Raw genomic sequence first — 23706 nt, 5'->3', positions numbered from 1 at the left:
GGGTGGATGTCACCCCATTGTCATGGTCAGATCACTTCCTGGTGAAGTTTAGACTTATGGCTCCGATCCTTTCCTGCAGGGGTGGTGGACAGATTAAGATGGTCCGCCCCTGGAGCCTAATGGAATCCACAGGATTCCTGAATGCCCTGGGGGAGTTGCCAGTAGATAGAGCAGGTGACCCTGTTGAAGCCCTTGTCACGCTGTGGAACTGCGAGGCGCGTCGGGCTCTTGACATGGTTGCCCCCAAGCGCCCTCCCTGGCATTGTGGAGCCCGGTTTGCACCTTGGTACACCAGTGAGCTAAGGGCAGTGAAACAGGCTGGATGACGGCTAGAGCGCAAGTGGCGAAAGACGTGCTGTGAGGCTGATCGGGCACAAGTAAAACATCATAACCATGCCTACTGTGTGGCTGTGAGGGTGGTGAAGAAGGCCCGCTTCTCTGCCTCCATTGCATCCTCAAGTAGCCGCCCAGTGGAGCTTTTCCGTATTGTCAGGGGTCTGTTGACATCAACTCCAGGAAATGAAGTCTTAGACCCTTCGGAAGCCCACTGTGAATTGTTTGCAAGGCACTTTGACGGTGAAGTAGCTCACCTTTGTAGGAGTCTTGATGCCCCATCCACATCTACTGTAGTCCCCAATGAGGTGTCCAGTGCAACATCTGCTACAACTTCTTGGCAATGGTTTCAGTTGATGCAGCTTGATGATGTAGACAAGGTGCTTGCGATGATGCAGCCAGCAACGTGTCCTCTCAACCCTTGCCCTTCTTGGCTTATTAAAGCTTGCCGAGGGGGTTTGACCGAGGGTGTAGTCAATGCATCATTACAGGAGGGAGTGGTTCCAGCCGCCTTGAAAGAGGCAGTGATCTGACCACTCCTGAAAAAGCCCACCCTGGACCCACTGGTTTGTGACAACTGCCGACCGGTTGCAAATATCCCCTTTTTAGGGAAGGTGATTGAGAGGGTTGTGGCGCAGCAGTTGCAGGTACTCTTGGATGAAACAGATTATCTTGACCCATCCCAGTCTGGGTTCAGGCCTGGTTATGGGACTGAATCAGCCTTGGTCACCCTGATGGATGACCTTTATCTGGAGAAGGACAGGGGGAGTGCGACCCTGTTATTCTTACTTGATCTCTCAGCAGCTTTTGATACCATTGACCATGATATCCTTCTGGATCGACTTGGTGAGCTGGGTATTGGAGGCACTGTTTTACAGTGGTTCTGATCCTATCTCCAGGGTCGCTCTCAGAGAATAGCATTGGGTGACTGTCTTTCGGCCCCCTGGCAGTTGTGCTGTGGGGTGCCGCATGGTACCATCTTGTCCCCCATGCTGTTTAACATCTATATGAAGCCTTTGGGAGCGGTCATCAGGAGCTTTGGGGCGAGGTGTCAGCAGTATGCTGACAATACCCAGCTCTATTTCCCCATAACATCTGAATTGGGAGAGGCCATGCAAGCCCTTGACCGCTGCCTGGACTCGGTGGTGGGCTGGATGAGGGCCAGTAACCTGAATCCTAGCAAGACGGAAGCACTGTGGGTTGGTGGTTCCCGAGTTCAGATAATTGGTCAATTGGCTGCTTTGGATGGGGTCATACTCCCTCTGAAAGAGCAGGTCCATAGTCTGGGGGTGCTCCTGGATCCATCTTTGTCGCTAGAGACCCAGGTGACCTCCGTGTCTAGGAGTGCCTTTTACCAGCTTTGGCTGGTAAGACAGCTGCGGCTGTTTCTGGACCAGGGTAACCTGACCACTGTTATCCCATGCACTGGTAACCTTCAGGCTGGATTACTGTAATGCCCTGTAATGTGGGGCTGCCCTTGAGGTTGATCCGGAAGCTGCAACTGGTGCAAAATGTGGTAGTGAGACTGCTCACTGGGGCAGGGTGTCGCTAACATGTCATCCAGCTGCTGAAAGAATTCCACTGGCTGCCCATTTGCTACCAGGCCAAATTCAAAGTTCTAGTTTTGGTGTACAAAGCCCTATACAGCTCGGGATCAGGATACCTGAAAGACTGTCTTACCCCTTATATAGCCAGTCGATCACTGCGCTCTGCAGGTGAGGGCCTCCTGCAGATACCATTTTATCAGGAGGTTCGTTCTGCACAATATAGGAAACGGACCTTTAGTGTGGCAGCACCTACCCTGTGGAATTCCCTCCCCTTAAATATTAGGCAGGCGCCATCTCTGCTATTTTTTCTCCTTTTGAAGAATTTCCTCTTTCAACAAGCCTTTTAAGTTGAGACTTATCCCAGTCTGTGTTGGAATTGCTTTTTAATATTTTTTTTTTAAACCTATTTTTTAAACCCTTTTTTAAAGATGCTTTTAAAGCTTTTTTTAAAAAATGTTTTTAAAGTTGTTTTGTTTTGGTGTATTTTAAGTTCTGTTTCTATGATGTTTTGATGTGTTTTTGTTTGCCACCCTGGGCTCCTGCTTGGAGGAAGGGAGGGATATAAATCAAATAATAAATAAATAAATAAATAATAAAAATAAAATAAGACTCTTTGTTGCAACAAAAACAAACACTCATGGCTACTTCTCTGTAAATAATTTTTTCTCATTTGTCTTGGGCTTTAGTTCTTGGATTTAGCAGTGTCTGTTGCAGTAAGTGCTAATTGAACAAGTGTTGGATATTTTTTGAACCCTTTATATATTTCATATCTCAATAATGATTAAAATAATGGTGCTTTTTGCAAGAAGAAGTTCTTTGTTATGTTAAATTGATTGGTCCCCATTTATTCTTGTGGAAGAAGGAGAGCTGCAGTTCTCATTTATTCCATTATTACCATTTTGAAAATATCCAACATAATCTCATGTTGTTTACGCATGAAACATGATGGGAGTTTGAGACTGAGCGTTCTTCATGTCTTTTTTATTTTTTTGGTATTGTGACCCTAAAGATCTGGGTGCATTGTTGGTAAAGGTGTCCCCGCACTTGTAGTGAGAGTTGTTTCCGACTCTTAGGGTGACATCTTGCGACGTTTACTAGGCAGACCGTATATATGGGGTGGGATTGCCAGTTCGTTCCCCGGGCTTTCTTTACCCCCCAGCATATGCTGGGTACTCATTTTACCAACCACGGATGGATGGCTGAGTGGACCTCGACCCCTTTTACCGGAGATTCGACTTCCTCCTTCCGTTGGAATCGAACTCCGGCTGTGAACAGAGCTTCGGCTGCGTTACATACATACTGTTATACATACAGTTTCTATTCGTTTGGGGGACAGCCTCTATTCACAGCCCTTGTGGTTCTTGTGCTTGGTTCTTTTACATAATTAACTGAAAGAACTTGGACAAAATGCCCTTACTGCTGAATAGCCTTTGTGCATATTTGGCTACATACTAGCTTCACAATTTGTTTTAAGCATGGCTTGCATACAAATACATTCTTTTGAATATTGACTTCTGTATTTATTGGGAAGTTGCGCATTATGGAAGTGTGAAGTGACATTGCACTTTTCATATGCTCGCTACCAATAACAATAGAAAATATCACTACTTTAGGAACCTGCAAACTTACTTTCACCAGTCAAAGTAAGCACTCCAGTGCTCAGAACCTTGCTTCCAGGAAATTGGCAGTTTTTCTTTACAACAAATGAATGAGATGTATACATATGTAGTATAGTCCTGTCCATGCAAATACTCTGATACCTCTTTAATCATGGTTTGTGAGGTGTGTGTGGTGGTTGCATTCAAAGCATCCATCTAGAACTAACAACCATTTAGTTCTATATTGTTGATTAATATCGAATATTAAATATTGTTGTACATCAACAAGGAAAGTGAAAAGTCTATATGTAAAAGTATCTTGCTAAATTTTAGTCACTATTATAACTCTCTCCCCAATTGGTTTGTGTGTTGAGTTGTGTTGGGAATCATGGCTTGCATTTCTCTTTAACCTTGATAATATTTATTAAGCTTGCATCCTCTTATTGCTCTTAATAAATTACCCCTTAAAGAGCTTCATACTGTAATGGAAATCTCTGAAAAGACTGAGTAGTAAAACATTTGGCCCAGAAAAATGGTTATGCTTAGCTTTGGAAATGATCTTTCCTGAGCCAAGCAATGGGGACAAAATTATAAACTAATACTATTAGTGAAGACAAAATATAAACTAATACTATCCAAAATTTAATAAATAGAAGATTATGACTTCTGTGAATAAGCTAACATCTCATTCTGTTTTAAAAAACATAAACCCTAAAAACAGATGCACATTATAAAGTAGATATATTTAATGCTGAAAATATAAAATAAAAAGCATGATATATTCACTTTTTTGCAGGTAATTGAGTAAGAAGGTCACAGAACACACAAAAATGGCCCTGTTCAGTTTCTGTCTTTTGCCTCCTTGTTGAGTTCTGTGTTGTTGTTGTTATGTGCCTCAAAGTCGACTACAACTTACGGCGACCCTATGAATCAGTGACCTCCAAGAGCATCTGTCATGAACCACCCTGTTCAGATCTTGTAAGTTCAGGTCTGTGGCTTCCTTTATGGAATCAATCCATCTCTTGTTTGGCCTTCCTCTTTTTCTACTCCCTGATGTTTTTCCAAGCATTATTATCTTTTCTAATGAATCATGTCTTCTCATGATGTGTCCAAAGTATGATAACCTCAGCTTCATCATTTTATCTTCTAGTGAGAGTTCTGGTTCAATTTGTTCTAACACCCAATTATTTGTCTTTTTTGCAGTCCATGGTATCTGCAAAGCTCTCCTCCAGCACCACATTTCAAATGAGTTGATTTTTCTCTTATCCACTTTTTTCACTGTCCAACTTTCACATCCATACATAGAGATCGGAAATACCATGGTCTGAATGATCCTGACTAGTGTTCAGTGATACATCTTTACATTTGAGGACCTTTTCTAGTTCTCTCACAGCTGACCTCCCCAGTCCTAGCCTTCTTCTGATTTCTTGACTGTTGTCTCCATTTTGGTTAGTGACTGTGCCAAGGTATTGATAATCCTTGACAAGTTCAATGTCCTCATTGTCAACTTTAAAGTTGCATAAATCTTCTGTTGTCATTACTTTAGTCTTTTTGACGTTCAACTGTAGTCCTGCTTTTGTGCTTTCCTCTTTAACTTTCAACAGCATTCGTTTCAAATCATTACTGGTTTCTGCTAGTAGTATGGTATTGTCTGCATATCTTAAATTATTGATATTTCTTCCTCCAGTTTTCACACCTCCTTCATCATGGTCCAATCTCGCTTTCTGTATGATATTTTCTGCACACAGATTAAACAAATAGGGTGATAAAATACACCCCTATCTCACACCCTTTTCTATTGGGAACCAATCAGTTTCTCCATATTCTGTCCTTACAGTAGCCTCTTGTCCAGAGTATAGGGTGCGCATCAGGAGAATCAGATGCTGTGGCACCCCCATTTCTTTTAAAGCATTCCATAGTTTTTCATGATCTACACAGTCAAAGTCTTTGCTGTAATCTATAAAGCACAGGGTGATTTTCTTCTGAAATTCCTTGGTCCGTTCCATTATCCAGCGTATGTTTGTGATATGATCTCTGGTACCTCTTCCCTTTCTAAATCCAGCTTGGACGTCTGGCATTTCTCCCTCCATATATGGTAAGAGCCTTTGTTGTAGAATCTTGAGCATTACATTCTGTACAGCACAGCTTCTACTCTTTAGTTTTTACAGTCGTTTATGGTCCCGAATAAATAACTAGGAGAGGTGCATCCTTTTAAAAAAAGAAAAAGTGAGTGCTTTATTGCTATTGTTTTTTAGTTTGTTATGATTTTATAGTCTGTTTTATTTGTTTTGTGTTGACATTGTGTAAGTTGCTTGGAGACCTTCGGGTATCAAGCAACTAAAAAATCTAATGAATAACAATAATTTATTTCCAACTGACCCTTAGTAGAGGGAGGAACATGTGAGTATGTCTTCAATATAAGCCTGCTACTTTCTTTTAGCGACCAAAATGCATCTTGTTTCTCCTCTGAGGGTAGATTGTATTGATTCTGCATCAGGATGTGTAGCTTCAATGCATTAGTGGCTGAATTTTCTGTATTCTACTTGATTGTGGTTTTCTCCCCTCCCCATTTATATTCTCCTTTCAAGCCACTTTTTCCCCTGCAAAAAAGCAGTCATGCACCAAAAGTATCCTCCTTTCTTTACGGACTGTTTGAAATATATTGAACGTCTTAAGCTGGCATGTTTAAATTTTTTTTGTGATTTTACATGGTCCTGAATTGAAAAGAATGTAAAACATTACTGTTACATCCATAAATTTCACTTAAGATCCGCCAGCTGTGTACATATTTCATGCAACTGCATTTGTTGTTCTTGGAGAGAAGATCAGAGTGTGTTATCCTTTGAAAACAGTTGCTGAAAGCATCCATATTGTCTGTCATAATCATTGCACTTTTGTCATGGGATAAATTTTCTCTTCAGAATATGTTGAAGCCAAGTATTAAGTGTTGCAAGTACAACTTGGATTTCAATATAACTCTTGTCTGTCCTCTGGAGAAGATAAATCAAAATATGAAACTACGTTTGCATTCTGTTGTGTTGGGAATACAGGACTAGAACAAGTTACTTCTGTATCTGGAACTACATGTGCGCAGAATTCCCATTTTCGGCATCTTTGACTGGAAGGAAATAAGAGGCTTTGGATATCCATGTAGAAAATAATACCAGAAGTCTGAGTGTCCATACCTGATTGATAGAGTAGAACTCTGTGCCTCTTTGCAGTCCCACATATGGAATTGATACTGTGCTGACCAAAGGCAACCCTTTCTGGAAGGTTCTAGAAGTTAGGAGGAGATATTTTCTTCTTGTGTATGAGCTTTGCTGCTTCTTCCATAAATAAAGTCACTGTCTTCTAGAGATGTGAAGGCCCGGAAAAAAACTGGAATAATTTGGAAAAAGATGGGGCTTTTCAGTTTTCCCCAAAACCTTTGCTTTTTTCTGAAAAATTGAAAAAAATGAAGAAAAATGGATTATGGAATGTTTTATTTTAGCATGATGAATAAAACGTTTCATTGAATCTTGGTCCCTCCGTTTTTCTCAGTTCTTTTTATGGGAATGCTTTATGTCTGCTTGATACTGTGGAGGACTAGCGGAGAAATAATTTTCTTCGTTTTTAATGTTCATGGTTTCTTTTCTTTTTTTATTGTTTTTTGCTGCTCCCTATAAATTGGCAAAACAAAAGAGGTTCCTTACAATTCGGGAGTCTGTAGATCCATTTGTTACAAAAAAGTAAAAATCTAAAACAGTAAATTCAATTTGTAGTAATTGTTTGAATAAAATGTACTTTTAATATACCAAATGTGATAACTTTATGCCAAACCAACTTGTACATAATTACATTTGATGTTCCTGAAGTAACAAAGTGACTTTCAAACTGTAAAAAGTGCTAATATTGCATTTTTCAATTTTTCCAGAAATTTCCATTTTTCTGAAAACCCCCCAGAAAAAAATGGTTTTTTCCCATGGCTTCAAAATGTCTGGAAATTTTTCATCTCTAGTGTCTTCTTGCTCAGAGCATATAGTTAGGATTCCAGTGCAGAAGTCCCTATGCTGGTATGTCCCTGTCACTGGCTGGGATGTGTAATCTGTATGCCATGCATAGGAGGAAGGGATGAACCCTCTGTTCTTTAGTTGCCAAGTTGTTGTTGTTTATTATTAATAATCAAATAATTATTGTTTTAGTCACAAAATCTTCATAACAAAAGCTTTCAAAGGACAATACATTGCTTATGTAATGCCCTTCCCCCATCAGCGTTTTGCTACCTGTCACCACAACCACTAATGAGCTGTCCTTTTGCTCAACTATTTTTGTTGTCCCTTGAATGGTTTCCTGTTTCTACACCTGCCTGCTGCAATATTTTTTGTTTCATACTGACTGAGAACCACATTCCTTGAGGATCAATAGATTGAATTTTTCGTCCTGCTGCTTTATTCCCAGTCTCTTCCACTTCTTATGTGGCAATAAAAGGCGGGGATCTAACTGGTGACCACATGTACTGCTCAAACACTCCTAAACTCCAGGTATAGTGCAGCATATAAATAAGAACATAAGAGGAGCCCTTCTTTATCAGACCGAACTTCCATCTGATCCTGCATCCTGTTCCCTGCATTAGTCATACAGATGTCTATGGGAAGCCCACAGGATATGAGGGCAACAACCTTCTCTTGCAGTTGTTTCCCAGCAACACATTCATGGGAATGCAGCCTCTGATCTTGAAGTTGGCATATAGCCATCATGAGTAATAGCTTTATCCTACATGAATTTCTCTTAAAACTATTGGGCAGAGCATCTAAACTATAGGAAGCCAGTGTAATTTATATTGGGGCCAGTTATTCTGGTGTAACTTACCCCTATTCCAAAGTTTATTCAGGAGTGGGGCTACTGCTGGCTGAGCCACCCCAAGCCTGCTGGAAGGAAATAAGCCTTTGAAATAGAGTTTGACTTATACCACTCTTGTTGCCATTGTCACTTCTGCTGGGTTGCTGGGTCATATGACTGAGCTGAATGGAATCTGAAATAGGGGTAAGTCTCCCCCTGACATGCCCCACCCTGGGAATGCCTCTTTTTGGGGGACTTACTGCAGCCTCTGCTCTACTGCCTTCTGCTGATCCAGTTGGTGTCCATCACAACATGGTAGCAGATTTTCATAGTTTGACTATATGTGAACATCATTTTGTCATGTCTCCCACCAGTCATCTTTTTTCTAAACTTTTTTTAGTTTAAAAAAACTTTTTTTTTTTAGTTTTTTCTAAACTTTCCCCCAAAAGTCTCAAACAAAACCTTTCCTCATACAGGAGTTGTTCAGCCACTCAGTTGTTTGAGTTGCCCTTTCCTGTACTTCTTCTAGCTCTACAATATCCTTTTAAAGATCTGGTGACCAGAACTGTGCACAGTATTCCAAGTGTGGCCATGCTATAGATATGTAGAAAGGCATTATGCTACTAGCAAATTTATTTTTTATCCCTTTCCTAATGGTTCCTAATATGGAATGCTGGGTTGACATTTCCATTAAGCTATCCACCATGACTCCAAGATACTTTTCATGATCAGTCAACCCCATCCTATCCCCATCACTGTATGTGTGAAGTTAATTTATTTATTTATTTATTTATTTATTAGATTTTTATACCGCCCGACTAGCATAGCTCTCTGGGCTCCAGCATGCATAACTTTACACTTACTTATATTGAACCACATTTGCCATTTAGTTGCCAATATAAATAATAGTTGTGTGATGCACTTAAGAAACAGGTTGTTCATTCCTGATATATGGCTAACAGAATTCAGTAATTTGAGGAAGAGCTATATATAGGTCAGTGGTAGAGCACCCAGGTTCAGTCCCCAGCAGCTCCAGGTGAAGCTGGGAGAGACTCTTGCCTGAAACCCTGGAGAGCCACTCTGTCAGTGTAGACAACCCTTAGCTGGATGGACCAGCGGTCTGACTCAGTATAAGACAGCTACCTATGTCCCCATGTATACAACTAATATTGCAGTGAATATCCTCATCAAAGATATTTGGCTTTACTTCTGTTTGTTTATTAATTTAACTTAAAATTAACATAACTTGTTTATTGTTGTATGTGTTTGTCTGTAGTGATATGTATTCTGAATAATTGACCTGTTCATTGTTTTTATGCTTTTAAACTTCTCTCTAGACCTTGAAAGTATCCTGCCCCACACAGAGCTTTGTTTCTACGAAGTATTGAAACAGTTAACCTAATTCTTTCATTTTTAGAAAAAGTAGCTTTTATTTTACTTAAATATCTTTCATGTTGGACCTGGCATCTGATGTCAAAGAATACACATGAGAACAGTCTATTGGTGATTCTAAACAATTGTGCCACATATGACAGTCTCTCTATACCCCCCTCTCCAATTTATTACAGTAATCTAATAATTCACATACTGTGTTCCAGGTCATACTAGCATGGTATGTGACAACGGTTAGTATTATATGAGAAATATTATCCCGTGAGCCATAGGACAGCTGCATTTTTTAATTACTCACTGCTTTTGCCTTGCTTCCTTTCGTCACCCTCCGAAGGATGGGTGGGCAGGAGATTCTCTTTCAGTAGTTGTTATCCAGAAGTTGGTTACTCTTCCCACTTGCTTTGGAGTAGGCCTATGCAAATCATTTCATGATTGGCCCCCTTCAATAGGAAGAGTTCCCTTAGTTTCAGTCCCATGTTTTTTGTTGTGTTATCAGGCAACTCAATGTTTGATTCCCGGATTTGATCCTGACAGTGGAAACTTCTGTTGCACTTCTGCAGCATGAGAGCCAGACCTGGATGGGAGGAGGAGCATAATTCCCGACATAGATCTGCCAAGAAGGACAAGTCTCCCAGGTAAGGAGCACGCTCCTTTTGGCTGGAACAGGTCACCTCTCCTGCACAGAGGAAAACTACCTGCTCTCAGAGGAGGCATGATCAGAAAAGTGACCTGCAGCAACAAGTCACATGGGTTCAGCTGAGGACAAATAATTCTTATGCACACTAAAGCAAACTTTTTTGTCAGAGTGATGGATTTTAATCTGGAAAAAAGTGTGCTAATGTAGAAGTTTGTTCCAGTAGTTTTCAAACCCTGTTTCTGGGGTTTCTCAGTTTGTTTGTCCTTTACCATGTTTGCTGTGCAACCATTTTTTTCTAAGCACTTTGAAATACGTCCATAGTGATAGTTGCAGTGTTGCCCAAAACTGAATAAAAACTGGAAGGACACTTCATTCTTATCTCCATAAAGTTCTACTTTAAATTCTTAGAAGATATACAGTAGATTCCCTGCTCTGGCCTTGCAGTGGTATCTACTGTAGACAAGGACTGATGGGAAAATAAGTAATTTGGCTCTGTCTTGGGCAATGGATGTGATTGCATTATTCAATTAGACCTGAAGCAGAGATGTAGGAGAATTACTTGTCCTCAAAGGATGCTGCTGCTGCACCTTGTGCAAATCATTGCTCTGAGTTTGCATCTTTCCAGTCAGGAGGCATGGTCTGATCACTGATTGCTGCAAAAACAGAGGGATCAACTTATTTGAGAATAAATGGCTTTCTCAGTGTAGATAATGCTTTACATAACTTGATAAGCAAAATATAAATTGATCTTTGCCCACAAATAGCTCCTGATCTAAAATAAACAAGGGGAAGACAAAAGGAGGACAGGAGTGAAAGACAAGTACAGCAGAGTGAATGTGAGCAAATGCAGTTACTCATACTTTTAACTTGTTTTTAATTGGGAATGCGGATGAAGAAGTTAAGCCAAAGGCCTCAAGGAAGAAGGCTTGTTTCAAGGAGGAATGATGGGAGATGCAGCAGCTAGTTGCCTCTATGAGTGGGTAGTACTTTGAATTGCTAGGAACCCTGAGCTCCTTTGAGAAGAAGGGCGAGATACAAATGAAATAAATAAATTAAAAGTATTTCACTAGAGAACTAAAATTTGATTGGTAAATTTTACTCTTCCCCTGCCCTGTTAGCTAATAAACAGTCACTAAGATAATCTCTCGCCTGTCTTGTGACATACCAAGAATGCTGAGTGATCTTTCAAGTTCACCTGAAGTAGAATTTAGGATTTTCCTGTGGGGAGGGATTCTCTGTTTATGAGAATACAGTTACAGAAGTTGCTGCAAGTATATTCAAGTTATGGAAACTATATATTGAGTTGCTTCTAGGATTTTAAGTGAGAGCCTCTATACTGGGTTTTTATTATTGATGTAAAGTTATGGTGATAGTCCCCTTTTTATCTGATTTTTAACTTGAATAATAATAAATTATTATAGTATTATTTACCAGTCCTTCACCCCAAAGTCCCAGAGTGGGTTACAACAACACAAATAATATAATTTAAAACCAAATAAAAACCACATGTTTGCAACACAAATCATACATTTACAATTATAAGGTAGATCACAAAAATGCTTTTCAGCTGTTGAAGGTGTGTCTTCAACTGAGTAATGATGGTACTAGACACTTGTCTACAGTAGGGCCCTGCTTCTCGGCGTTCCGTTAATATGGCGCCAGTGGGCAATCAGCTGGAGGGGGGGCTGGAGCTCCCCGCACTCCAGCTGATCGCGCCGGAGGAGGGGAAGATCAGCTATAGCATGCTACAGCTGATCATCTCCTCTTCTGGCACGATCAGACTCCCCCACTCGAGCTGATCACGCTGGAGGAGGGGAAGATGAGCTGTAGCGTGCTACAGCTGATCTTCTCTTCTGGCATGATCAGACTCCCGCTCGAGCTGATTGCACCCGAGGAGGGGAAGATTGCTCTTCCCCTCCTCTGGTGCAATCAGCGGGTTAGGTTCCAGACCCCCGTGCTACAGCTGATCTGCTTTTCGGCGGTTTTCACTTCCCGGTGGGGGTCTGGAACCTAACCTGCCGTATGAGTGGGGCCCTACTGTATAGAATATACACCCTCTGGAACTCCCACAAGATCTCCAGCATGTCTCTTCCCTAAATACGTTTCGTAAAGCCTTAAAGACCTGGCTTTTTCAACAGGCCTTTGGGATTTCCGGGGAGGGTTAATTACTGGATTGAATTGCCTCCTATCCTGTTTTAATACCCTGTTTTAATATCATTGTCTGCTGCTGTATTGTTTTTCTATTGTTTTTCTATTGTACTATTGTATTTTATCTTATTGTGTTTTAACTGCTGTACGTCGCCTAGAGTGGCCATTGGCCAGATAGGCGACACAGTAATTAAATTTATTATTATTATTATTATTATTATTATTATTATTATTATTATTATTATTATTATTATTATTATTATATATCTACTGTTTTGGGGCTGCTACAGAGAAAGTTCTCTCCTGGGTCACCATTCCTTGAACATCTGAAGGTGGTGGAACTACAAAGGGGGCTTTCTTTGCCAATTTTAACATCAAGGACGGTCTGTACGATGTAAGCTAAGTATTAATAAAACACAATCAAAATTTTTTTATGGTGTTGAAGTGCCCAAACAGTTTAGTGTAATGATTCTTTAAAATTATACTGCTTTATTTTGTGAGATATAAAAGAAATGTCCAGATTTGCTAGAAAGGAGCATCATAAATGGAAGCAAATATAAATAAAGTGATATAGGCATAAATCATATTTCAAGCTGAGTGTTTTCCCCACTGGAATTCAAATAGTAACTTTAAAAACACTAAACCTGCTTTATTTCTGTGAATCTGATTTCTGATTCAGTGGCCACTTCTTTTTTGCCCTAAGGATTTATTTATTTATTTTTGTGCATTTTATGTCATTGTTTTATAGATTAGCTGAAACGTGTCTTATGAATATATAACAGAATGGCTGTATTCTCACTTGAAGAAGGGAAACTATGTTCTTCCATTAAATATTATTGCAAAAGCATGTAAATAAATAGCTGTTGCTCCACAGTATGCAAACCAAGTCACTTGGGTCACAGTCCTGAATATCTTCGGAAGCAATTAGCTCCTTCTGTGAAATTACATTTATGTACGTGTTCTTAGAACAGCAGCTACAGCTGTGAGTCTCATTGGAATTGTTTGAATATTTGTTAAATAAGGGCTAGTTCACACACCACAGTAGCACCTAAATTATTGCTGTTTGTGTAGGGGTGCACCATTGGACTTGCTGCCACACCACACTGATGTGTGAGGGCCATTTATGTGAGTACTTGCCACCATATTGATGGTATATATTTGACTGCAATTTCTGTTAGAGTGGTGGCACTTGCTGAAGCTACTACTACCACTGCAAAAATAGTAACAGGAGGGTGTGTGTGTGTGTGTAGCAGCAGTTTATGTAAATATGGCTTTGTTGTAACCCCAGTGGTGAGCTTAAACATTCCTAAAGTAGACATATTGAAGCCAGAGTGATACGTTAACCAGCATTAGAATGTTGTACTTGTTTATTCTGAAAGGATGTGTGCTGATGGACTGGAAGTACTGAATAAACTGAAGTATAACTGGAAAAATAGTACAGTTCTAGAATCAGATTGAACATAGCTTTCCAGCCTTCATGAATACTGAACAAAGCCTCTGCACACTCCTGTTGAAATTAGTTTAGTTATGCCTCTGGTCCTGAACTGAGTAATGATCTGTTTTCTTTGAAATTTTCAAGAGCTGAGTACATAGTGTATCACTATGTAGCAGATACCAAGTTCAAATGGACTATTGCAACTACTCTGTTAATGGATAATTTAAAGTTGCATGCATATTTTCCTTAATTGCTTCACTGTTGAGCAACTAGATACGATAGAAATTCCAGTTTCGCTCAGTTTCTCATTTTTCCAATCTTAAATTCAGTACTGTTCTATGGTTCTTCACATTTCCACATCAGTTTGCGAGTTTTTTGAAAAGTCCTCATGAAAATTCATGAGCATTTTGGTATATGTCATCTTATCTACACATTTTTGCTAATTTTGCCTAATATGTACATATTTGCAAACTAAGTTCCCCAATATAATGTGCTTTTGTATGTTGTTTTCTCTAAAAATGCATTTATATGCATATTTTATCCTAGTATATGCATTTTTGTAAATATTACTCGACTGGAGAGCTGCATAGCAAAATTCAGAGAAATGTGAATTTTGAAGGAGGGCTGCCGGTTGCCTTTAAAATGTGAACTGAACAGAATTTCTCTTCTATCCTAATGTGTAACCAGTTGAAATGTTGCTCCCTCTTAATTGTTAAGAATATAGGACCCAACCTAAGAAACCTGCACTGTCTGCTCCCACTCCTGTCTTAGCTATGATCAAGGGAAATGTTTGTACAGACTTTAACTGCAGCTAGCTTTAGATTCTCCTCCTAAGGTCTAAAATGTTTTAGAACATTTTTTTCTTCTTAAACACCTTGGCTCCCATTCAAAGGCAGTACCCTCACACACTGCCACCAATAAAATGTGTCTGGACCAGAGTTGACTGGGGTGGCGAGTGAGTGGGAGCAGTTGAGTATGAGGTAGCATGCATCGTCTTGTGCTGTATCATGCTGTTAACAGAATTTGTCTTGTTTAGTAGGTTAAACATGACTATTTGTATTTGGGGGGAAATTTTCAACTTCCTTTCAAGGACCCAACATGATGTAGTAAGCACACTGCAAGAGTCATAACAATGAGCTTTGTTTTTCAGGGCTTTTGATAGTGGCATAAATTTGAAAGTTCTTATAAACCCTGTTAACATTATAAATATGATTTGCAGTTACTACTCAGCAGTTTGCATAAGTGTCTTAGAAATTAAGATGTGGATATTCTATGTTACATTTTTTTATTTAATGCAAGTTGAGATTTGTGTGTTTTAATTAAATGGCTTGTCATATTTAAGGCTTCTGGTTTCAGTTTGTCTTTGGACAGATATTATGGGTGATACATGATTACTACAGTTTTAATGTATATTTTGCTCCAGTATCTGAGTTTGGTATCTACAGACACCTCTTCAAAATATGTGTGTGAGTTAAGCTCTAGAATGATGAACTCAGCCTGTAGTTCACTTTCCTCACAGCCTGGTTCACATGAAACACTAAATGAAACCTTGACTTAGTAAGACCACACGAATGTGCAGGCTTTTAGAGAGGAGTTTGCAGCCTCTCTGGTTCTCCTTACTGCTGCACTGTGCTGAGAACAAACCTTGGTTACAGTTTGGGATTAGTGAGGAAGTTGTTCAATGCTGTGTCCTGGTTCAGACAACATGCTGTGCCAAACCTTGGCTTAGCTTGGCACACAGGAATATAGCCGGCTAGTCCCTCTTAATTAAGATGGGGCAAAAGGGGGAACTGGACCACTATAATTGTAACCAAGACAGACTGGTGTTTCTACCTATTCCTGTTAGGAGGCAGATCTAAGATGGCAAGTCTATTACATTCATCTTCATCTTATTTAAAGGTCACATGGGGAAGCCCTGAAAGTCTTAATTGAGTTTGGAGTTGGAAGGTGATAGCCCAATTTTAGGTTTGGTCACAGCTTATTAAATTGAGGCAGTACTGAAGACCTGATGGTGATTAAGTTAGTGAAATGTTTAGAACTTGATTTCAAAATACAAAAAGGCAAAGAACAAAAAAAATCCAGATTAAAATGAAGTTGAGAAGTTTGGGGGTTCGGTGAAAAAATAAACATCTGAATTGTGGCTAAGCAAAACCAAAATGTAGTGTTCCTGCCTCATAGAATGCCCCCTAGTTCTGAGGAATAGATTAAACAACCTTTTTTACAATTCAAATACCATTCAGTGTATAGCTATATTTTTTAGTGTAATAAAGGACAGTTAGCAGGAGAATAGATCCTGAAAGCTAGCCTCTAATTTGGTTAGAAACTTCATACAGAAAGGCACCCCTTTATTCAAGAACATATATTTTTTAGTTACTCATTGTCGTATCAAGTGGCAACTCTTCGGATGTTGTCTAGCTATGTTCCAGTGTCCTTTCCAATGACAGCATGAACTATAGGGGTTAAACTTATATCAGTTTCAATTACTGACAATTAAAACAGGATTTCCAACCTTTTCCCTCTTATGCACTTCAAATGCATAATGGAACTTTTGTGCTGGGGAGAAAAGCCCCTTAATTGGCCAGATAAGACTCTGTATACTCAATTATTATTATTATTATTTGGTCAGGCCAATTGCAGTTTTCTTCATCTTATGCTTTAGATTGTTGTACTTAGTGGAATACTGGGTGTGGTAGTCTCCCAAAACTGATGAGAAAATAGCATGGAGAGGTCTGTTTTTTTTTTTTCCAGAATATGAACTTTAATACACGCTGAATATCAACAAGAGATTTAGTTTTGTCAGGATGACAAACTGCTATGAGTATATTTAACTTGAAAATGGTAACTTCTCTGTCACCCTACTATCTCCTTCTCCCATCAAAGAAGCCATTTGAAAACTTCAATTTGATTTGAAAGTTTGACTTTGGTACTATCCTTTCTGAAAAGGAAGTCTATTTAATGTTTTGTTACAGTCTGTAGACCTGGTCCTACTTCATGGTCCAAAAACATATGACACACTAACTTTGCTGAAGCTTAGTAGGCTTTGTGCTGGTTGGGAGCCTCTTTGGGAATCCCATGTACACCACCATGGATTCCATGAAACGCACGCACGAGTTTATAAAGAAATCTGAGCAAATTAGCCATAAGAGCAACAATATAGACTATAGTTTAGGTTGTATTCAGCAAGTCTAGCAATTTCCACCAACTAATCCCTCCAGCAACAGCCATCTGTGCCACATCTCATAGTGTTCCCAATGGTCCCCTGTTCCACAGGTGTCTTTTTGGTGTGTGTGAAGAAGGTTGTGGTGAAGAGAGGGTGGGAAAGCACTGGTCCATGGGTGGAACTCATGATTGTTTTGGATACATCTCATTGTTTGTATTTCTTAGCGATAACCTTAAAATGAGTAAGATTGGCTCTTAGCTTGACATCTCTATCAGAAATGTACAACTTTGGGTTAGGCCTGGCATGGAAAACCTTTGGCTCTCCAGATGTTGTTGAACTACAACTCCCATCATCCTTGGCCATATGCTGTGCTTGCTGGGGCTGAAGGGAGTTGTAGTTCAGCAACATCTGGAGGGTCAAAGTTTCCCCACACCTGGGTTAGACTAAGACCATTTAAAAAAAAAAATGAAAGGACTAGTACAGTAATTGTAACCCTGTTGTTCCTTCAAGGAAGGTCTTACCCTGCAAAGTTAAGCTCTTTAAAAACCTGTTGATTTCAATGGGAGAATTAAGTCTCCCTTGTTGAAACAAATGGCACCTAAAAGTGATTAACTGACTGTAGTGTTCCTGGTGAATTTATGTGCAGGTCACAACACCTTGTGAAGGGATTACTTATTATATCATTTTTTGAGCACTGTGGGTCAACAGTATTTGTTACAAAGACCATTTAAGAGCTTCAAATGGCATAGGATATATTCTGTCTTCTGCCTGGCCCCACACGTACATTGAGAGCCATCTGGAAGATAACTGCATGCAGATGAGCAGCCCTTGCAGCTAAGAACAGCATTAACTTGTTAGCACCTCCTTTTGTTAATTCTGTAATCTGGTCATGTGAGAGAACAACAATACAAAATGGTGTTAACATCCCAGAGAGGGACAGTTGAATAGTTAGCTTTACCTACATGTTTAAGATTCCATATCAGAGGGGAGAAGAGCCATCAAATGATAAAATGCTGTTTCATCTTTGTACTAGCTTTCCTTTGCAGTCAAGCTAACAAATTAATTGGAGAAGTAAATTCAAATGATGCAGTAGAGAAGAATTTAATATTGTGCATGTATAGCTGCTTTTATTAAAGCTATTTTGGTTTTATTTGGTTTTGGTGATAATTTAATTTCATCCAGGTGGTCCATTCTGGTTTGGACTGATGGAAGTTGTAGTACAAAACAACTGGAGAGCATCAAGTTAGGGAAGGGTGGCATAGATCACACGGCTGGCTTTCTGTAAACAAACACAATGTACAGTGTCTACCACAATGGAAAGTGTGAGATGAGCTGCATATGTGAATTATTTGTACAATCTTTCCTCAGAAGTTTGGGGGGGGAAGTGCACAGATATATGCACAGTCTTTGTTGCACATTATGTTGCATGCATGGTGAGGGCACATCGACATTTTCTAATGTACACAGTATTTAGAGAGGGCCTGTGAACTGGCTTTATGTGCGAAAGGAGCTGATTTGTGGACTTTCATTAGAGCTCTGAATTCAAATAGTCTAAGCCAAAGTTTTACAATGTTGAACTTGAAAGTCTTTGCTCTTGAATTTATCTAGCTGTAGCAGCACTATTAACCATTGATGATGATGATGATAATAACAACAATAACAACAGCAGCATTTATAAATATTGACCATCATTGTCAGGAGGCTTTGATGCACTAATATTAAAATGCATTACCATGGAAATGTGGAAAATGGTACATGCTGGGATGTAGGCAGCCAAGTATACAGGAGCTGAATTGTGACTCCTGGCAGGATTGGAACTGGAGCCAGGTGGAACACTGGGACACACCTGCAGGAGTGCCAGGTTGGAGGCAAAGGTAGTTGCAAGCCAAGACGTGGAAGAGTGTAAGCATTTCAGTCAGGGTGGCAAATACTATGGTGAGCATAAAGTGAGGAGAAGCCAGGATAGCAGCCAAATAGGTAGTTTGAGCACAGCAACCTGTATTAGAAAGTGTCAAGGAGAGCCGAGGTCAAGGGCCAGGTAGCTTACTCTGAGTATGACTAACATTTGATACCACCCTCTGCCTCCAATAATGCTCTACTTGAGAATGTTATTTTAGACCTAGTATAGGTGGTGTGGTATTGTCTTGCTACTCTGTTGTATAGCCTGGTGGGGGACAATTTTATTTTCCCTAACTTCGCTGAACGCAGAGGATTATTCCCTTTCTCCATGACTTTGCTGGGACTAGAATTTATGCTGTCCACTGTGGTGGAGACAGTGAGAGAACTAATGGAGGTTACTAAACTGCTTAGAAGTTTTCTTACAATCAATTGGTGCATAAATGTTGTTAAAATATACCCAATCTGCTGACTTCTGTAAACTTATCCATGCTGCAGCCATTTTCTGTTCTGGTGTAACAAAGATAGAACTTGCAAAAACAGGTTCTTATTGTATTAATCTTATTTAAATTGACTGTTTTGTTGCAATTTGGATTGATTTGCATGTTTCAAAAGTTTATTGATGGTGAATTGTATATTATTACTCTAAGCTGCCTTTGAAAGGCTATAGTCTTGATTAATTTAAAAAGTATTCCATTAAATAAGGACTAGGTATTCAAAACCCCTGTGGCAGATGCTCATCTTGATCCTAAGCATGTTACACAGATCTAAATTCCATTTGAAATCAAAGGAACTTGGTAATGTGATTACATTATATCTGGATGTAAGCCAATTCTAGCTAAAGGAATTCATATTGGAGCAGCACTGCTGGATCACACCTGAAGTTCATTTAGTCCCACATCTGTTTCCCACAGCAGCCAGCCAGATGTTTTGGAAAGCCCGCTAGCAGGGCATAAAGGAAATAGTCCTTCCTTCTTGCTTATCCCATCCCCAGCAACTGCCACTAAACCTAGAGGGTTCCATTTAGCTCTTGCTGAATGCATTGACTTTTGTTCTAACACTTCCTCCTGATGTCCTAATAAATGAGAGGTAAGAAATAAATTGAAAAGAAAGTAGGATAATTAATAATTTGACTAAGCAGCTTGGCATGACTCCCGAACATGTCTATCCAGTACTTAGTTTACCAAACATATATTTTAAAATATTTAGGGGCTTCTTTGCTATGAAAATCTCTGTTTGTAGTCTATTCTTCGTCTTTGGAGAACTATGGTTTATATTGTACAGTTGTCTTGTGCTTCCTCCTGAGAATTTAGTGTGGCAGTTTAGGCTTCAATACAAACCCACCCCCCTTATGCTGGGCTGTGCGGGAGGGCTGAATTGAGTGGAAGCATCTCTCCATCCATTTCTTCTGGCTGAGCCATCCTCCTGTCAGCAGTGCCAAGTGGAAGTCCCTGAAACAGGGCATTATGGGGCACAGCTGAGCCAGCCTGAGATCCACTGGATTCTGAGGTGCTTTCACAGCTGGCCCCGACCAGCATAGGGCCTGATCACTGCACCAGCCTGGTGCAAGGGTCGGGCCCAATCCACCTACCCCACTTTCCAACACTGCCATGAGTGGCCAGACTGTGAATGTGTGAGTAACTCTGCTGCTCTGCTGAGCCTCAGTGACAGCAATGGGAAATGTAGATTGCTCTGGTTGAGTCTCCTCTAGGATGTAGTAGAGGTAAAAAAGATGGTAACTAGTGTTGGGCATTGGCAATGTTTGTAGCCCTGTTTCCTTGAGCACCTGATAGCAGGATGCTAAACAGATTTTCTTTGTCCTGTCTCAGACCTTACCATGATGGTCTCAGTTCCTTTCCAGCACACAACTATTGTAGAAGCAGCTGTTAATTTGACTTCTTGCCATTTACTTCAATTTTGAAATTACAGGCAATTTGAGGCCAGTCTAATAATAGCTATGCTGTTGTTATTAATTAGAATTATTCATTGTGTGGTGGAATGTATCCATGCCTCCTATTCTCTATTTTCATTTTGTCTGTCATGCTGTGATGATACAGGTGTCCTAACATGCAGCTGTTGTTCTGAAACTTGATATTTTTATTTGAAGGATCAGTTTGAAATAGCCTGAAACTTGGAAGAAGATAATGAAGTTGTAGCAGTTCTTGTTTTCTCTTTGCTTTTTGTTGTTCATCACTGACTCTAGTGTGACTAAATAGGATTCATGTATACTTTCTGGATCCTGTCGCATTCTAGCATAACTATGACATTAAACCTACCACAAGACTATCCCAGTGAAGGGGTTGTGTATACATATAGAAGCTATCTTGATTCTCAATGGCTTCCATTGAGCTCTATGGGTCACAATAAGAGGGGGACATGCCCCTACCTGTGACACTGAGGTTACTGGGATAGATCTAGCTTCTGCTCCACTGGTGCACCATTTTTACTTCCTCTCATAAGTGTCTAATTCACTTCTGTGAGGGAGAAAGTACTCCATTTGGGGAGGGGGACAAAACTTATTCATGACCAACCCTGTCTTGGTGGCCTACTCTCCACAGATGAGGACCTTGGAGGAAGAACAGTGCACAGAGTTCACTGATCCTGAAGTGTACATGATCTTTCTGCATGTGTGTCTGCCTGCTTGCATACATACATCTAATGGAATAGAAAGTTGGAAGCTGTGAATGATGGAAGGACAAAGTAGACATGCACATGCCGTAATGGTGAGCATTTGGGCAGTCTCTGACTCTTTGTCTGTTCCTCCATCCTTCATACTGCCAAATATTCCATTACCCTGTAGATGTGTCTAAGAAACAGAGCTGACTGCCACAAAATCAGTTTATGTTCTAAGAAGCAGTCATTTGCCTGGTTCGCATGTCATGCTAAGCCATGGTTTGTGTAACAAATTATAAACAAACCATGCTGTTTAACATCCATATGAAGCCCTTGGGAAGTGGTCGTCAGGAGATCTGAAGCGAGGTGTCAGCAGTACGCTGATGATACCCAACTCTTGTTTCTCTGTAACATCTGAATTGGGAGAGGTTGTGCAAGCCCTGGACTGGTGCCTGGACTTGGTGTTGGGCTGGATGAGGGCCAATAGACTGAGTCTGAATCCTAGCAAGATGGAGGTGCTGTGGGTTGGTGGTTCCCAATTTCAAATAATTGGTCAGTTGGCTGCCTTGGATGGGGTCGTACTCCCTTTGAAAGAGCAGGTTAATAGTCTGGGGATGTTCCTGGATCCATCTTCGTCACCAGAGGCCCAGGTGACCTCAGTGGCTAGGAGTGCCTTTTACCAGCTTCAGTTGGTAAGACAACTGTAGCTGTTTCTGGGCTGGGATAGCCTGACCACTGTTGTCCTTGCACTGGTAACCTCCAGGTTGGATTACTGTAATGTGCTCTATGTGGGGCTTCCCTTGAGGTTGGTCCAGAAGCTGTAGCTGGTGCAAAATGCGATGGTGAGACTGCTCACTGGGGCAGGGTATATCGCCAATATTTATTTATTTATTTATTTAAAACATTTATAGCCCGCTCTATTTTCAAAGAACTCAGAGCGGCGAACATAAACAATCAAGAACAGTAAAATTAGCATAAGAACAACAATATTAAAATACACATAGTCAACGAAATATATCAAAAGTTAAAAACATCCTATGTAACATTTAAATTAAATGCTTGACGGAATAAAAACATCTTAACCTGATGACGAAATATCATAAGAGAGGGAGACAACCGTACTTCTGCTGGTAAAGAGTTCCAGAGTTGGGGAGCAATTACGGAAAAAGCCTTAGTTCTAGTTCTCATCAAATGAGCTTGGGAAATTGAAGGAATCACAAGAAGAGGTTCAACAGAAGACCTTAAGGGCCGAGAAGGCTCATAAAGGGATATACAACCAGACAAATAGCGAGGACCCAACCCATGTAAAGCTTTAAAGGTCAAGGACAAGATCTTAAACTGTGCCCGGGAACAAACCGGCAGCCAGTGTAATTGTTGTAAAAGGGGTGTTGTATGAGCTCGTGAGTCCGCTCCTGTTAGCATCCTAGCTGCCGCCCTTTGCACTAATTTAAGCTTCCGAGCTGTTTTCAACGGAAGCCCTACATAAAGCGCATTGCAGTAGTCACCCCATTGCATGTCACCCCACTGCTAAAAGAATGCCTATTAGCTACCAGTCTAAGTTCAAAGTTCTGGTTTTGGTGTACAGACCCCTGTGCAGCTTCGGACCAGGATACCTGAAAGGTCATCTTACCCCTTATATACCCAGTAGAACACTATGCTGTGCAGGTGAGGGTCTCTTGCAGAGGGTCTTATCAGGAGGTCCTTTACACACAACATAGGAATTGGACCTTTAGTATATTGCCACCTACTCTTTGAAATCCCACCCCTTAAATATTAGGCACGATCTCTGTTATCTTTTCGGAAGACCTTCCTATTTCAACAAGCCTTTTAAGTAGAGAACTTATCCCGGTCTGTGTCTGTGTTGGAACTGCTTTTTAAGATGTTTTTAAAGCTTTCTTTAAAAAAGATGTTTTTAAAGATGTTAATTTTTAATATATATTAATGTCTGTTTTTATGATGTTATAATGTTTTTAGTGTTTTTGTTTGCCGCCCTGGGCTCCTACTGGGAGGAAGGGTGGGATAATAATAATAATAATAAATTTAATTTATGTGTCGCCTATCTGGCCAAAGGCCACTCTAGGTGACGTACATGTAAACAATTAAAATACAATTCAATAAATACAATAATA

At 40.2% G+C, this 23706-nt stretch overlaps 1 protein-coding gene across 6 annotated transcripts in view; it reads left to right on the top strand.

The window, feature by feature from the left end:
- WASF3 (WASP family member 3) overlaps positions 1-23706 on the top strand; it is a 52639-nt gene that overhangs the window by 5660 nt on the left and 23273 nt on the right. For 2 of the 6 annotated variants that reach the window (XM_061628516.1, XM_061628514.1), the window contains exons 2-3: positions 10185-10323; positions 12764-12867. The exons of 1 other annotated variant lie outside the window; for it this stretch is intronic. The gene's annotated coding sequence lies outside the window, so the exon portion shown is untranslated. Of the gene's footprint in view, positions 1-10184; positions 10324-11089; positions 11162-12763; positions 12868-23706 lie in introns of all 6 variants that reach the window. 3 more of the 6 variants (XM_061628515.1, XM_061628517.1, XM_061628519.1) reach the window with 3 other exon arrangements.

This window comes from Rhineura floridana, chromosome 5 (assembly GCF_030035675.1).
Source record: "Rhineura floridana isolate rRhiFlo1 chromosome 5, rRhiFlo1.hap2, whole genome shotgun sequence".
Taxonomy (NCBI): domain Eukaryota; kingdom Metazoa; phylum Chordata; class Lepidosauria; order Squamata; family Rhineuridae; genus Rhineura; species Rhineura floridana.
This window is presented reverse-complemented; position numbering and strand designations above follow the sequence as displayed.